The following is a 16,991-nucleotide window of genomic DNA, read 5'->3' on the forward strand; positions in this document are numbered from 1 at the left end:
CGCGTTGACGCGCGTCAGGAGGTCCCGCGGCGCGGAAGAGACGTTCGGCGCTAAGCGGAAGACGCGTTTCCGTCTCATTCGCGCATGAAGCTCGCGCGAAAGGCGCGAATTGAGCGAATGGTGCTATTGTGCATTTTGCGGTTCACGCGAATTTGCGGCTGACGCCCGAGTTGAAAAATTTTAACTTTGGCGGAATTTCGCGCCGCGTTAACCAATCAGGAGCCTGCCTGCTGCTGTGGTGGCAGCCCTGCCCGGAGTCACTCACTTAAGCAGTCACTCGGAGCTATATGACACAAGCTGTTATTTCTATTAGGAGACAGGAATAAAAAGGACCTCGCTTGGAAGAGTGTCAGTAAGGACTTTGGGCAACCTGGTAAGTTGTAATACACACTTCACTTTTGAGTCACGTGACGTTTATCGACCCGCGCCGTTTATTTTCCCCCTATAGTAAGGTTACCCAATACAAACTGGTAACTCTCTTGATAAATGCACAATTAACATCAGTCATCTTGCAAACAGATACTCGCACAGCAGTTGCCCCTCCCACAAGAAGCGGATTTTGCCTCGGACGCGCGTCAAATGCTTGCTTTTTCCGCGCGTCTACTCCGCTCTACACGCGCGAATGCATTCAAAGTGTTCCATCGGCAAACTAGGCGCGGTAGACGCGATTTTGGCGCCCAAAACGCGTTTGGTGTAAACCCTGCATTAGGCATCTGGAAAATGAGTATATTTTTTAAAAAAAAGTGGAGTGTCCTTTTAAAGGTGCATTATGTAACTTTTTAAAGGATCTCTAGAACCAAAATGCAACACAATATATTATCAGTGGTGTAAAAAGACCTGTGAAAAAGAGTTTTTATCTCTTTAGTATGAACCGTTTTTATCTCCATACATTGCGGGTCCACCTACATGGAAGTCGCCATTTTGCGCCGCCATGTTTTTACTGTAGCCCTAAACGGACAAACTGCTCTATAAAGGGAGTTTTGTCACTTTGTTGTCTTAGACGATGATATGTTTTTCCTGTGGCGGCTACTGTAGCTTCACTATGCGTTTCGAAAGGGAGGGGTGAGCTGTGGACTGACCCATTGGTTGCAATTTACAGTCTCACCACTAGATGCCGCTAAAATGTACACACTGGTCTTATTTCTAGTTTATCTAGTTCATTTCTATAGTACTGTCTTACAGTTTGCACTGTTGCAAAGCTACTTTACGGTAAATACATATTAGTAAAGGCAGTAGAGACATTACAAAATACAAAAAGATATGAACCTGTCTGTAAAAACTAAGTTTCATAATGTAATGTTTTGATTAGGAGCATTGGAGTTTGATCTCATTCATTGATTTCAACCTTTTGATTTCATTCTTTAGATTTTTAATGAGATGATCTTACTCAGTCAATATTAAAGGGGACAGAGAATGAAAAAACATTTTTACCTTGTCTTTGTTGAATAATGGTAGTCTACCCACATTCACAAACATACAAAAAGTGCTAAACATGCTAAACATCTCAGTCTCATAGAAATTCCTCTTTTAGAAATGTCAGCCAGAAAACAGCCCAATCTGAAAACCGGATGCTTATGACATCACAGGCATCTAACTGCCCATCCACTTTAAAATAATTGGCTACATTTTTTGAGTGGCAGCAAAGTCAGCCAATCAGTAATGAGATTGCAAGTTAAGCCAGTAGGGGGAGCCAAATGGTTGCAAAACCACTTGTTTAAAATCCCCCACCCTAATAGAGCTATCTGATAGAGGTTTTTAGGAAGCTTCTAAGGCATTACAGACCCAAACAAAAAAAATTTTGTCTACATGTCACATCACAGAAGGATAAATACTCCGTTCAACCATTCTATGTCACCTTTAAAGATATTTAGTTTGGTTTTTACAGATATAGGTACCAATAAAAGATAGATTTGTATCAGACTGTCATATTCATAATGCTTTGTACGTAACACAAACTTGACTTAAGTAACCTGAAAGTATGTGTATTTAATTTTTTATAAGATGAATATTAACGATACAACATGGCCTAATTCAACTAAAATCTCCCTCCCTTGTTTTTTTATAAATGTGACCTTTAAAAAAGATTCGCCCACGTGCATTCGTATAAGTTGATTCTTTGTGTCTTATCGATAGGTTTATAGTGACGTATACATTTCAGACACATGTTCCTGCCACCTGCGGACATTCCATGAGGTCAGCATATTCTCAAGCAATGCAGTCACCAGCCATATGACTCAGAGGCTATAAGCTCTTTTACCCCTGAGGGCTATCAAGACAGGCTAATGTCACCCAACACACTGACTACATCTGTCTCCGTCCGGCCCCTGTCTCAGGGCACGCAGGGTGCTGATGGGAAAGGTAGGAGCATCTGAATGGTGTGTCTGAGAATCTCCCTGTGGAGAAGATGATTTGGCACAGGGGAGCACTTTTCCCATAATCAGGGGTAAATTACCTGAGAGCGGGATCGGGTTACACATTGATTTCTGAGACAAACAAAGCCCCAGGACTGCCCGTTAACACTACCCCACTGCGCTAATGAGCAGACTTGACCATACAATTGAGAGAGGCTTTGATTTTTTTAAAGGCATTTATGCTTACTGTTACACTGCGGTGATGTTTGTCTAATGAAGATGTCATTCGTGTCTTGATTATAAAATACAACCCAGAATAGGAAAGTTCATTAAGGGGGCATTTACACGACACCATTTTCAACTAAAAACTTTTTATGTGTTTGGTCATTTATTTACACATTTTAATGGAGGCCTGAATAAGCAAACTTTAAAAATGGGTTTTGAAGTTTTTGAGAACTAGGCTACCATTACCATCTCCGTGTTAACTGCAAAAATGCAAATTTGTGAAAACTGTGATGTCATGACAGTCATGCACATGCGTATTACATCACCAGACATCATGTGACACCACCAACTACTAGCCTGGCATGCATAATACAGCATTTTTTGTTGTTTTTGTTGTTTCGTTAAGCAAAATTTGTAAAAAAAAATGTGATGTCATGACGGTCATCCACATGCATATTACATCACCAGACATCATGTGACACCACCAACTAGCCTGGCATGCATAATATAGCATTTTTTGTTGTTTATGTTGTTTTGTTGTTCCGCAAATGTGTGAAAACTGTGATGTCATGACGGTCATGCACATGCGTATTAAATCATCAGACATCATGTGACACCACCAACTACTAATCTGGCATGCATAATATAGCATTTTTTGTTGTTTATGTTGTTTCGTTAAGCAAATTTGTAAAAAAATGTGATTTCATGACGGTCATCCACATGCTTATTACATCATCAGACATCATGTAACACCACCAACTACTAGCCTGGCATGCATAATACAGGATTATTTTTGTTTTGTGTTCATTGTTTTGCAAATTTGTAAAAACTGTGATGTCATGACAGTCATGCACATGCGTATTACATCATCAGACATCATGTGACATCACCAACTACTAATCTGGCATGCATAATACAGCATTTTTTGTTGTTTTTGTTGTTTCATTTTTTCGTTGTTCGTTGTTTCGCAAAGTTGTGAAAACTGTGATGTCATAACGGTCATGCACATGCGTATTACATCATCAGACATCATGTGACACCACCAACTACTAGCCTGGCATGCAAAATACAGCATTTTTTGTTGTTTTCATTGTTTCGCAAATTTGTGAAAACTGTGATGTCATAACGGTCATGCACATGCGTATTACATCATCAGACATCATGTGACACCACCAACCACTAGCCTGGCATGCATACTGGCTTTTTTGTTTTCGTTGTTTTGTTGTTTAGTTGGATTGGTTCTTGTGGTATTGTTTTAACAGGGTCATTCTACAAGGTGGAAATGCTTGTCCCTTGCTTTGGCAGGCCCCTTAATCATTTAAATTGACCCAATAATCCCAAAATGATATATGTTTAATAAATATAGACTGTCCTTAAAATGACGAGAGAGTTTATTTATTTAATTTTCTTTTTTCCTTTTTTTAAACTTTTTTTTAAAAATGTCTGGTCCTGAAAATTGCCCTGTCCCTTTGATCATACATGGAAGTTGAACTGTGCACTTATTATTTAAAACCATGTTTTTATAAAACAAATCTAATTTACATTTACATTTAACCCTGTATGAATTTACTACAACACTGAAATGGTAAAAATACACTATTAATATGAATTATATCAAATAAATATTTGTCCCCCAAATTTATGTCATTGGTGTTACCCTACCCAAAGCACTTTTATTTTGAAACAATGCATCAGCTTTTTGAAGTTTTTCATGGGTCAAGAGGTCAGTCGAAGAAGTGCAGTGGAGGAAGGCAAAAGGTTTTTGAGATGTCCTTCCTTATTTGTCTAAAATATCATAATATATCTAAGAATTTTGAGATAAGATTTTTTGGATGTCATTAGTGTTACTCTTTTTTTATAGCTGGGAGTGTTAAGATCTTTACATAAAAATACATTATACTGAATAAGTATGTGATTGTAACATCTCTGATGAAATAGCACATGGCTAATGGCAGCCATTTTGTTAAAATATTAATTGTTTCTGTAAATTGTCATTGATATTATCATCATTGGTGTTGCCGTCATTAGTGTTACTTCTCTAATGAGTACTTCCTAAGCACTATTCCTTTAACTGACCAACATAAAAGCATAAAAACAAACCAAGATGGAACATTTTTTAAGTTTTATCATATTCATTATCTATTGTTATATTCTAATTTTGTCATTGGTGTTACATTGTGTCATTGGTGTTAAACCAAGTTTTGGTGTTATGAATGTATTTTCTTGTACTTTCTAGTAATATTTTGTTGTTGATATGGGATGTAAGACATGTTGATATTTCAGTCTTTGCATCAAACACTGTAAAAAAAATTCTGTAGAAATTGCTGGGTTTCCGGTAACTTACCGTAGATTTAAATTTATGTTATTTACTGGCAACATTTTGTTCAAAGTTAAATGAATATTAAACAATTACAAGTCTTTGTCTTTACAGAGTAAAACTAAAACAACAGCATCAAGCAAAACATTCTGGGAAACAAAATCTGAAGCAAAAAACAGAAAAAGGTTGATGATGATTTCTGGTTCCCAGAATGCTTTGCATGAGGCTGTTATTGTATAGTTTTATTCTGTAAAGATAAAGACTTGATAATATTTAAAATTTATTTAACTTTGAACAAACTCTTGCCAGTAAATAACATTAATTTAAATCTACGGTAATTTACCGGCAACCGGCTACAATAACATTGTAATTTCTACGGAATTTTTTTACAGTGAAGCCTTTTTGGTTAAATATTTTTGTTTTTGTTGGTTTTAAGAAAAAAGTCAAACTGAGAATCAAATAATTTCATACAATGGTGGGTAAAGATGAAGAATTTAATTAAACAAATATTAATAATCAATAATTTTTCTTGCTGTTATCATTCCTCTACTCAACCTTTAACTAAATACACAAACTGTAATGAGAAAAAATATTTAGTATCAACATTAATGTTGTTTAAATCACAGGTAACACCAATGACAAATAAATGACTCATGGATTCTTTATTAAAATGTATTAAAAAGTTAATAGATTTAGCTCCCCGTTTTGCGGATTCATAGATTTGACAAGTTAATTAATGTTATTAAAGAAGTTTTTGGGTATGTTGAAAGAAGTTCATTTAAGCAAATTTCCATCACCCGAATTCCACCTTTTCGAAATGACCCAACACCATCAGTATGCGACATGCACTTTTCAAAAACGCAACAAATAAACTCTTTTTTTGTGTGTGTAAATGTACCCTAATAGAAACTTTGATGTTGGATTAGCAGTTGATTTAAAAAACACATTTTTAATATTGATTATACAGATACTATAGATTATCTGGTTTTTCAAAAATCATTTAACACTACTGGGTGAATGTTGCATTACCTAATTAATATTCACGAGCCAGAATGATGAGGTTTATACATTAACATTTCTTTTACACTGTACACAGACTTTTTGTCAAATCAACATATTTTTTATGCTTCTTTTAATTTAAAACATTTAATTCAACTTAATTCAACAAATCCAGCTTGAATTTATAAGTTATGTCAACTTTTTTAATTCAAAACTTTAAAAGTGGGTTGAATTGACTTGCTAAACCAAGTTGTTTTAACTATAAGCAATATAGTCTAATAAGTTAGACAATGTAAAGGACTAGGGTATAGATTTGAGAATTGTTTAAAAATATTGGGTGGATTTAGATCAGAAACTCTATCAATTACTTTATAGAGATTTTAGTCTTAGGATATTAAAACAAACATTAACCCAACTTTAACAGTATGTTTTAACTTTTCCACATAATAAGCCCCACAGAAGATAAGAGATTCACAATGTACATAACACAGCCATCAAACGCCGCTTAAGTAACCCGTAAAACGTTCCACTAGCCGAGCCCACAATACCCAAACGGGCTTTCTGGGGTGCGACGAATATTTGCTAATCCTCAAGAACAGATGTCTTATTTCTGCCATGAAATCCCTGGCTGGATGGCTGGATAGCTGGCGAGGGGACTGGGCCCTCCAACGGATAAGCCCAGATTGGGGCCTTGCTGTGGGAAAGGTCAGGAGCGAAGAAGAGCTGGATCCGGCAGACTCGAGGGGAGGTAAGAGATCTGGGGGCCATACAGGAGATGGAGCGCCGAAGGGAGAAACAGCGTCACTGGCGTACGCTGCTTTCCTACCGGCCGTGAGATCTCCATACGGGGGGCGAGCGCGTCAACATTTTCTTAGATCCTCTGCCAAGAGAGGAGCATCTGGCATGGTGTCAGGGACTGGCATTAGCGCGCATTAGCAGTGGGGGAGACCCAGCACTCTCCAGATTTGTCCCTGCAGCAGGGGCATCACCAGGCAGAAGCTGCTTCAACCGATAGACAACATGGGGAACTGGGGTGGAGATTTGGGCTTTGAATCAATACACTTGCTTTTATTGGCACAATTAATTTATACAGGAGCAGTTTAAAGAGAACAATCACATCTGTTACCTGTAAAAATAAAAATGTTGGTATTTTTTACTCAAACTCGTAAGATTAATTAGGCTATTTATATTTATAGCATATTTATATTTATATTTAGTTCAAAAATTAGAAAAAAGATTTCACAAAAGCCCATTGAAGTCGTCCAATACAACATGTGCATTTTATTCAAATAAATACGTTTGAAGACTACAATTCAGAGTGATTTGTAAAAATATATATTTTTTAAGGAGTAACAGCTTAAATTTCCTTACAATTCAAAGTCATATGGACCAATTAAATTTTGGGATTTAATGTCCTTTCTCAAGCCAAGCTAAAATGTCCACATTGTAAATGCATAAAAACACCATCCAGTAAAATTTGTCACAATTCACAGTTTTTTATCAGTGTGTATTTTTTATTATACTATTAATTAAAATTGGGACACACGTGCATATTGTCTCACTGTGTAGTCTAGATCTGATAACATTTTTCACACTCACCTTTACAGAACGAGAAGTTGGGTGTTAAAATCTATTCTAATAGTTGCCAAAGAGTTGAAAAACAGCACCATGTGTTCGATGCCTCCATTATGTCTGTATCCCTGTCTATTTAAGGGCGGGTGTAACTGACAGAAATGAGGAAGATCCACTGGGAATACGTCGAAAAAATCCTCAAGCAGCATTCTGTGAAAGCGATACTGCAGTCATACCTACAGCAGAGTCTACAAGAGCATCTGTCCACCCTGAGAGCCCAAAAGAAACCCAGATACCGAAAAGTTTAGGGTGAGAAACATCAGGTATCTTATAATTCAATTTATACTTCTCAATTTTTCAGTAACAAACCTAATTCTGTTAAAAGATGCTGGCTTGCCAATAAAAATACATTTACAATAAATACATTATGCATTTGGCAGACTAAAAAAAAAAGTGACTTACAGTGCATTCAAGCTATAGATTTGATCAGTTGGTTCCCTGGGAATTGAACCATTGAGTAGCGGATAACTATCAAAAATCTGCTTATTATAAAAAACTGTTTTCATGCATTTACATGCAAATCAATAAACCGGCTATGCAGACAACTGGATTTACATGGGACTTGGAGATTTGTCAGGTTTCTCGCAGGTAGTGACGTCATCGCCTATACATAACAGCCGATCGAAAAGCCGATGGCATATCTGTCTTAAGCTATATTGTTTTATCTCTCTTCGTGTCTCCAGCACTTGTGAATATAACATCAGTTTTTTATTCGCAGTTTCTCTGCCAACTGCTTTAGTAGAGCAGAGACTTTTATGCATTACTTTGCGCTTACTTCCGCGTCTGACGTCTATCTTTCACACGTGGAGACATGCGCACATGGACAAAACCATGAGAAAGCCGGTTAAGGTGTTTACATGCCACGCGAAATCGGGGTAATGAGCAAAAACTACCTGCGGTTTTAGCTTACGCCGTTTATAGGCTTTCCCCGATTAACGAAAACCATTTTATGTGTTTACATGACCCCATGTGTTATCAGTTTACTAAGCATAATCGGCATAAGACTGTGCATGTAAACGCACTTAATGACATTTGAGAAGTAGCACAGGTATATGTGTAGAAAAAGCAAAAAATGCATTGCATCCATGGCACGACTTTTTTCGTGTCATTTTATGTATTGTTTTCTCTTTTTTCCTATTTTTAAATCATTGTCGCTTGGTGTTGGGGTTAGATCTGGGATAGGATGTACTTTTATGTATTGGTTTCTACATGTTTTTCTTCCGCTTTTAAAACTATTCTCGCCTGGAGTTGGGGTTAAAGTTGGAGTTTGCCTTAGGATGTCTTAAAATGTAACAGAAAGTGATTCTAACAGCAAACCCAAGCGACAATGGTAAGAAAATAGGAAACAACAATGAGAAAACAATACATAAAATGACACGAAAAAGAGAGTGGTGCCACGGACACGAAAAACTATAGAAATTCGTGCGAGTGACACGAAAAAAAATGAAATTTCATGCCATGGACACAAATAAATTAAACAAATTCTTTGTGACTATAACACAACTTTTCGTGAGATCAGACTGGTAAAATTCGTGGATCAAGAATTTCCTAACTTTTATTTTGTGAGTGGACGCCTTGTTAGGGACTTTATTTAAACAACTTTAAAAGCTATTTTTCTCAATATTTGACTAATGACATATGATTTTGTGCTGCTAATGCAATGCTCTACCAACAGAGCCACAGAAAAATATAATAATCTAATATTGGAGGTAGCCCTGGATTTTGTTTGCTTTATTTCATCTAGGTAAAATGCAGTATTACAAACCTACAAATGTGACCAAATTTTCAAAATGAGTTATTTAGATTTTGACATCTCTGTTAAAAAAAAAAACTCAAAACGATGTATGATTTGTTGGAGTCAGCAAAGTCAATTTTGAGAAAAATAGAGTTAAAGATTTTTTAAGGTTCAAAAGCAAAATCACATCATCCATGCCTTAAAATCACTGGTTAAAATAGATTTGGCACACACAAAGTCAAAAACAATATCTATAGGAAAAGTATATGTTCAAGGTCTGTGCATGCTTCAGATCTGTCAGCGCGAGTAAGATCGTTTTCATTTCTTATCGCTCTTAATAACTCTTTTAAAAAAAGGGACACTCCCCTTTTTTTGAAAATAGGCTTATTTTCCAGCTCCCCTAGAGTTAAACATTTAATTCTTGAAGTTTTGGAGTCCATTCAGCTGACCTAAGGGTCTGGCGTTGCCACTTTTGGCGTCGCTTGGCATAATACATTGAATCTGATTGGACCATTAGCATCGCGCTCAAAAATAAGCAAAGAGTTTTGATATTTTTCCTATTTAAAACTTGACTCTTCTGTAGTTACATTGTGTACTAAGACCGACAGAAAATTAAAAGTTGGGATTTTCTAGACAGCTGATTATTTGATTATTACGCCAGAATGAGAGTATATTTTCTAGCCATATCTGCATAGAAAATCAAACCCTTTAATTATCCGTCGGTCTTAGTACTTGGTGTAACTACAAAAGAGTCAAGTTAGAAAAATATTGAAAAACTCTTTGGTTATTTTTAAGCGCAATGCTAATGGTATAATCAGATTCAATGTATTATGCTAAGCTACGCTAAAAGTGGTATCAGCCAAATGGATTCCAAAACGGTAAGAATTAAATGTTTAACTCTAGGGGAGCTGGAAAATGAGCATATTTTCAAAAAAAGTGGAGTGTCACTTTAACATCAAGCAAGTCCTGGCATCTATTTTCTATTTTAAAACCAAAACCAAAATGTCACGTGCATGTGGATGGAGACACATCTTTCTATTAGATTAAGCTTTACGACAGTACACACCTCTCATAAAACATACAAATAAAGATAATTTTAGATGTTTAATGACTATTTGGAGCACTGGGGTTGCTAGATGAGGGCTTAAAGTACTTATTTTTTGAAAACCTCAATTTCAACAAAAACCAACATTTATAGTTTCTTTCGCCTGTAGCTTAAAATAAGACAGTGTGCATTCCGGCTCATTTTGCCAGCACGGGTCACAAATAAGTATCGCTAGTATCGCTACATATATTTTGCAATAATACAGCACTCTCAGAAAAATGCTTTTTACAGGGGCGGTACCCTTTAATAAGTACACCTTTGCACCTAAAGGACATATTAGTACCACAAATCTACATACTGGTACCTCATATCTGTACCTAAATTGTACATATACATAGGATCAATAGGATCATAGGACAGTGCATTCTATATATTACATAATATATTTTATGTTTTTTCTTATGTCTCTTCTGCTTGTACTAATATGTATTTACTGTAAAGCTGCTTTTAGCGTTGCAACATAAAAAGCGCTATAGAAGTACATTTGATTTGAAGTGATTTTAAACTTGTTATTGAAAGTAGCCTTGCATGACAATGCTTAACTTTTGACTGTAATACACTGTCTGTTTAACTACATTTATACTAGACTAGTCTCTATTATTTACTATTTATTTACTTTACCTGAAACTAAACTCTTTATTTATCCTTGTATTATTCAGGATCACAGTAAGCTCCTCTAACTGGCATATAAACAGATTTTCTGGACAGAAAAGTCTCCCTCCCAGAGTAAGAGAGCTCAATAAGATACACAGGCCGATCCGTTTCCAAGGAGCCGAGGGGAAAGAGTCACCATGGATACGCAGGTTGACTTAATGGAAAACCTGTTAATGTGTAACATTATCCACTCCACTATCGAGCTATTGTACGACGGCTCATGTAAATGCCGTGCAACCTCGGCCAAAGGCACGATTTGAACTTCCTTCAATTGCCGAACGCATTCTTAAAATTGCGTTCCGTGTGAGATTTGGCTGCCCCCTATTATCTTGTTAAACAACTCAATGCAATTTCATGCAAAGGCCACAATAGAAACTGTTGTGCTTTATTCCAAATTCACATATGAATTCAGATGGGCCACAAAAGCCCTTGGAGAAATGAGATGGACCTATTGCTTGACCCCTGAGCTCTCCTCACTCTATATTTGGCTGTTCTCCTCCCTTTACCAGCATAACAATAAAGTTCAGCTTGATGCTGGAGTGTGACCACACGCTTTGACAAGGGCACCATGACCACATTATGCGTCCGGAGCGGAGCGCGGAGGGCTTCCAGGGCTTTGATTGACCTGCCCAGACTAATCTTTCAAAAGAAGGTTTAAGAAGACAAGGAGGCTATAGTAGTACAACTACGTACGGCTCTGTGTTCAGCGGTACAGGTGCTACCATTGTTGCAGGCCGTCTCCCCACACGTTTGGTCCGTGGCCTGGCCGACCGCTCGCTCTCTGACCGCAGGGTTTAATCCGTCAGCTGGACGGGCACACCTCATATGTCACCACCCATAACACGGCCTGTCAAAAACACTGCGATGCTGAGCGTGGCATTCACTGCTCACCTTGAATAAAATCACACCTGAGATTGAGAGTTTGAGGTTTTTTAAAAAACCGTTCACCTTTTGTGCTGAATGTCAGCTGGGACACACCCTCTATTGTGCCACGTTATTACGGGATCCCTGGGAAACACCAGGCCTGGATCTATCGGGCTGCTGTAACAGGTGAGCACCCCTGTAATCCAGCGTGCTCGCTCTTCCCTCGGGCCGAATGAATCGACAGCCAATAAAATAACCGAGATAATCCACCCATGGAAAACATGCGACTGTGTGCGTGCATTCATGTGAGCATAGGATGGGTGGAGGGTTTGAGAACCAAACAAACTGCCAAGCCTTATTATGAACTCGGAGACCTCTTAAAGGTAATATTTCAACAGGTGATCGTGCACAGTGACACAGAAATGCATTTACACAGGCACCTAATGTAGCTGTTCACAAAAAATTAGGGATTGTTTTCAACCCATGGTTGGGTAAAATATGAACTAACCCAAAAGCTGATTTAATTAACCTAGAAAAAGTTCATATTTGATCCAGTCATGAGTTGAAACAACTTGGCATAGATTAATTTAAACCCAACTACTTAATAAAATGACTTAGAGTCAATATAAGGCAACCAGGATTTTTGTACAGTATGTGATGTTATATAAATGTGACAAAAGTTTTTGCTATACTATTTATATGGCACTGTAAATTTGCATAGCTAACAACAGTAGACAGGGCATCTTTACTGTATGACGTGCGGGAGACAAGGAGATACCGAAAGCAAACTTTAAATGTTTGCACTTAGCTTACTGCATTAATACAGAATGCAACTTATGTGCAGTCACAAACATGTTTACATCAGCTATTTTTTTAAATGTAGCTCATCTACGCAGAATATAAAATCAGATCTGTGTTTTACAATGTTAGTTTTATTTAGTCTTTTGTTTTTTATCCCAACTCTTTTGTTTTGCATCCAACAAGTTCCAAACATCAAAAATAAAAGTGTAACAATTTAAGCTTACATATGTAATAAGAAAGAAACCCTCTGAATTTTTTGATATATATATATTTGTTAAAAATTGAGATATTGAAGAAGCTTTGGATGTGTGAAATTATAGAATGTAAGATGTGGTTTATTTAATTTAATTTAATTATTGATCTGTACTTTATTTATTTTTTATTTTTTTATTTTAATCCTGCCTGGGGTAAAGGGTTTTGGGGTTTTTCTGTTTTAAATATTTGGTTAAATCTCAATAAAGACATGTTCTACAAAAAAGTGTAACAATTTACAATAAGGTTTTTTTCAGCCTAATCTCATGAGAATTCGTTATAAGTTGGCTAATTTACAAGAATTCGTATGTATTTTACAAGTTGGCTAATTCGTATAAATTTGTATGAAGTGAATTGTACAAAAAAAACGACTATTATAAAAACAATAACGAAACCTGTCCCTAACGTCACTGGGGTAAAAGCAAATCATACAAAAATGTATGAATGTAGTCGTACAAATTGATACGATTTAGCCACCTTATAAAATACGTTGATCGTAAATAAATTAGTTGATGCATTAGCTAACATTTTGTGAATTGAGCATTGCTGCGTGATCAGCGCGAGTTGAAAAATCTGAACTTTGGCGGATTTTCGTGCCGTGTTAACCAATCAGTAGCTTGCTTTAACTGTGACGTGATTACAGGACGCGAACGGAGGCAGAAAAACAAAACAACAATGGAGAACAATCATCATTGCTACACGAGACATCTTCGTACTTTTTCAAGAATAAAAAGGATCTTGTTTGGAAGAAAGTGAGTGAGGAGGTCGAACAATCTCGTAAGTTTAATCAATTTGAGCCCCTTCCATGACGCGAATTTACGCGTGAATGTCTCAAATTACTAGAATTTCACGCGCGAATGAAGCAAGTCAACTCAAAATGTTCACTTCGCCAGGTTTCATACAAGTTTTGGAAAGTTTTTTCGAATAAGGGTCCAGCTGACATATCAAGGGTAAGCCATGTGTATCATTTCTTTTTATGGGCACTTCCCCGGAAAAGCAGGCCCACGCGTCAATCTGCGCTCGCGCAAGAACCGAGGACAAAGTTACAGGCATCACTTCACGCAACAGCTTTGTTTTTATCAAGACTCAACAATGGCATGAAAGAAATGTGTTTTTGGATGTACGGTAAAGAAAGCCAGCATTATGGAAACAATGGATATCGTTTGTTTATCCGGGGTAGCAGCAGAGTTTTGTGTTTGTTTAACGCTGGATTTCGTTGAAAAGTCCCAACCGGGTCACGAGTTGCATGTGGTAAGTAAGACTTCTGTGTAATGTTGGAAATCGGCGCGTATAAACCCAGCATAGGGTTGTTTATAACCCAACAGTTGGGTTTGTCCATATTTGACCAAACTATGGGTTTAAACAACTTAACATTTTTAGAGTGTATGGTAGCCACCACAGGACAAACATGTGACACAACTAAAGGCTGGGGTATACCTTTTCTCAGCGTCCGCGTCCGACTCGCGCCCGCACGCGTCCATGCAGCTTTCCAAGTATACTCCCCGCGGCTAAACACGGATGGCCGCGTTCGATATGCAATACAAATGATTTCTTATTCAAATGATTACTCTACCAGGCCGTCAGGGCAGCACTGATTTGGCAACATTTACAGTACATGAAAACATTAGGATATGTGAAGAAAAGTAAACGATCCACCATTGCAAACACAGTTTAGAACAAACAACAAGACAACAAAGAACAGGAATCAAACATTATGGTAACAAACATGCTCCACAGCTTTCTGTTCTTGGAAGAAGTAAAAATGAAAGAAGAAAAACGATAGTGTGTATGCAAATGCTATTTCCTTTGTATAATTGTTTGTAGTGGAGTGTCCTGTCTAAATATTTTCACGTGCATGCGCTGTTGTACGCGGACTGTACGCGCACTGTCCGCGCGGTCTCAAATTTTGGGCTGCACGCGGACGGTCCGCTCGGACGACCACGGACCCTCCTGATGACGAAAATGACGTCATGCGGACGGTGCGCATACGCAAACGTCCCTAGTATACTTTCGGCTTTAGGGACGAAATGCGCTCTGTTTGTCCACTTAGGGTTACTGTAGAAACATGACGGCGACTTCCATGTAAATGTAAAGACGCGTTTACGCGCGTCTGGAGGTCTCTCGCCGCGAAAGAGCCGTTTAGCGTGGTGTGATGGAAGCGAATCCGCCTCATTCACACGTTTAGTTCGTGCGAATGACGTGAATTAAGCGTTGCCGCGGCAAACACGCGACTTGAAAATTTTCACTTTTGGCAGAAAATCGTGCCGCGTTAACCAATCAGGAGCTTGCTCTAGTAGTGACGTGATTAAAGGAAGCTAGCGGAGTCACAGAAGCCCCTCCCATGATGCGAATTTCCACAAGAATGTCTTGAATGACTAGAATTTCACGTGCAAATGAAGCGAGTAAATTCAAAATGTTCAAGCGTCCAACTACATGCAAATACCGCGTTTTTGCCGCCTCTACCGCGTTTGGGGTCAATCCAGCATAAAAGTTACACAATGCACCTTTAATCTTAGCTCATGTTAATTTCAACATTTCCTTAAAATCAAACGTTGTAACTGTTAACATTACTTCATGCAGTACTGTATGAACATGAACAATTGCATTAGCATTATTTAACATTAACAAAGATTAATGAATGCCGATAAACTATATTGCTTATTTTATGTTAACTAATGCTTTTATTACAAATTTACCAAGAGAAAATGTATATGTAAAATATTGAATTCAGGAGAATATGGAAATACTGGCATTACCACATGGTTACGTAATAAATAAAAACATTTTGTTGTTAAGTTTCTCTGCAAAAATAATTCTTAATAATTAAAAACAGTAGGCTAAATGTTACAAGATCAACTTTGTTTTGTTTACACCACCGATAAATCTAATTTTGTATATTAATTTTTCTCCTCTAAGCACTAAATAGGCATGTCCTCTCTCCTCCGGGCTCCCCTAAGGCATATTCCTTCATTATGTTAATTAATTCATGCAAGTACATGCAGCCCTCATTCACAATTACTCACAAAAAACAGCATATCAATCTTTAAAGCTCAAAAACACTTTCCTGGGGTTTATTCATGGAGAAACATCTCGGCCAGGACAGCGCAGAATTGGGGGAAGGGTTTGATGGTACAAAGTTGAGACAATCCACCCTAATTCCCATTGACTAATGCACCGCATGATAACTGCGGTTACATCATCTGTTATCCAATGGTGTAACTGAAATGCCACGGATTAATAGACGTTGTGTTAATACAGCATTATCACCACAGCGTCATCATACAAACACCTTCCTAAATTCCTCTTATATTGTCTCTACAACTCTCAAACTTATATCTCCTATCCAGTCTGGTTTTTAATCTAACATGCTATTTGTGTTTATGTGATCAAGCGATTTCTAAAATTGAAATTTTATGTAATCATGATGCTAGATTAAATCAGTGGTAAAGTAGAGCTGTGCACATTGGGATTAACTGAGATTACACTTGCTCATTTTCACAAAGACAGCATATGAGCGCTCAACACGCATTCAGCTGACAAAGGAAGTTTGCACGTAAGACATCACGATGCTTATGAAAGAGAAATAATTTTGTTGTTCCTGGGCAGAGACTTAGACGGGCTAGAAAACAATCCCCTGCCGTAATCCGGTGTCGGGAGTTCTGACGCATTTGGAAGGACACCTGTCTTCCATACAGCACAGTGAAGTGCTATAGGCGGGCCGCGGGTCTGTCTTGGCAGTAAACCCTAGCAAGAGGAGGACAGATAATTACAAACTCCAGGGAGGCCGTAGGATCAACCTGTTCCTCCAGTCTGATCCAGCAGGTCCTTGCGACCAACAACGCCTCTTGCAAGACCCCTTCAACCCCCCTTCAGATACACCACACAATGATGCAGTCATCACACAAAGACTTCCTTTTTGTGAAGCCAGGACGTTGATAACACATCATTTCACATCACATTTGTAGTTCTTGTGCATGAAGAAATCCCTTAATGCAGTACACTGGCTATGTTAAAACAGCCTTGCAGTCTTTGATCTGCATGTACGTTTGCATGCAT

General features: G+C 37.7%; 1 protein-coding gene across 1 annotated transcript in view; it reads right to left on the reverse strand.

The window, feature by feature from the left end:
- cerkl (CERK like autophagy regulator) overlaps nucleotides 1-16,991 on the reverse strand; it is a 116,456-nt gene that overhangs the window by 70,032 nt on the left and 29,433 nt on the right. The gene's annotated exons all lie outside the window — the stretch shown is intronic.

Source organism: Misgurnus anguillicaudatus, chromosome 17, assembly GCF_027580225.2.
Source record: "Misgurnus anguillicaudatus chromosome 17, ASM2758022v2, whole genome shotgun sequence".
NCBI classification, from domain to species: domain Eukaryota; kingdom Metazoa; phylum Chordata; class Actinopteri; order Cypriniformes; family Cobitidae; genus Misgurnus; species Misgurnus anguillicaudatus.